This window comes from Elephantulus edwardii, unplaced genomic scaffold, assembly GCF_000299155.1.
Source record: "Elephantulus edwardii isolate Elephantulus edwardi_28Jun2011 unplaced genomic scaffold, EleEdw1.0 scaffold00033, whole genome shotgun sequence".
Lineage (NCBI taxonomy): Eukaryota > Metazoa > Chordata > Mammalia > Macroscelidea > Macroscelididae > Elephantulus > Elephantulus edwardii.
The window spans coordinates 6,519,355-6,521,046 of NW_006399783.1; positions in this window are offsets into that span (position 1 = coordinate 6,519,355).

Here is a 1,692-nt window from a genome sequence, read left to right on the forward strand (position 1 = left end):
CTTTTGTGACTGGGATATTTCACTCAGCATAATGTTCTCCAGAGTCAACCATTTTGAATAATATTGCATGGAAGTGCTCTTAATTACCCACTCATCCCAGAAGTTAGCAGATATACAAACTTGGATACATCCTTTCAGAGTGAAATCATCACCAAGAAGAGAACACGCATTCCCAAAGGAGAAGGAGAAGTGAACACACTACAGTATTCCTGTAACCCTGTGAGGAACATTAAAATCAGCTTCTCAAAGTTTAAACAATGATAATGGTTCTTAGTTTTCTTATTTAAATCAGTAGTCTTAATAAATCAGGAGGAGTCTTACCTGGTACCAACTCTAACTAGTACCTAGTAAAGGGGCCCTTAACAAGTGGGTGACTCTCTAACCCTACCTTGCATATTATCATTCCACACTCCTTTGGGGCCAGTAAAATGATTACTAGTAACTGCAGAGGAGAGTAGTCTCGGACTTCAAAACCAACTGAATCACTCTCACACACTTATCCCATGATAGACATTTCCCAAACCCATAACTGGAATTTCTCCATTATAATTTGTAATTTGACTCTAGAAGATGCTGAAATTAGTGCACTAAGTTTAGAAAAAGACCTGGCCCTGTTGCCAAGCTTTACAGAGAAGGCATACACGTGATCGTCACAAAACTCTTACAGATGGAGGACTCTGGTCATCCAATAGACTAGTTAGTTACACTGTCTCAAACTGTGGCTGTTGTTGTTAAGTGTTTTAGAGTCTAGATAACTCATAGCTATGAACAAAAGTCATGAACATCTGTATAAGTTTTATCACTTCTTCAAGTTCATAGGGTTTCGGGAGGCAAGCTATTTCAGAAGTGGATACCACTCCTGCTTCCAAGCTTGTTTTAGTGGGGAAGCTCCACCAAACCATTTCCACATTTGACATATCAGTGTCACAGTGTTTAGCATCACAGCAACCACGAATTACCTCTGTACAGCAAATTGACAGACCAATGCTATCCCACTTAGAAGAATGTTTGACTGAAAACAATTAAAACCAGGCCCAGGGCTGCAGGGCCAAATGCCTTTTCAAAATAGGAGGCCAACTCTAATCAGCTCACACCCAAATGCAAACCACAGACTATACCCAAGCCTCAACCAAAACAGAAAATGTATCTTTGTAGAATCCAGCTGTTCCACTCATCTTCCCAAACTTTAAAGCAGCCCCAAACTACAGAAGGCAATTTCAGCAACTCCTGGTTATGCCATTATTTATCCAAGGTGGGGCAAATTAGAGCCTAATGGTAGCCCCCATATTTGACTATAAAGAATTTCCAATTTCACTCCACCTCACAATGCTAGGCTAGGTCACCAATGTCCATTTACAACAGTTGGTTTCTCTCTTACCCCCTTATATAATCAGACCATCAAAACTAGTGATAAGTCTGGCCTTATCATATTTGAGTTAAGCACCTCATCAAGTTCTCTGAGACTTCTAGCTTCTCCTGACATGCAATAACTCTTTCACCAAGCCCTGGCTGGAGCATGTTAATCTAAATATCTCTGACCCCTACAACCAGGAGAAGACAACACAGATGAATGGGATCTTCTAAGACTCAAATCCCTATGCACATCCAAAAACTTCTCCAATAGGGTAAAAAGGGAGGCCACTGACTGGGAAAAAGTATTCGGTAATAACATATCAGATAAGGGACGTATAT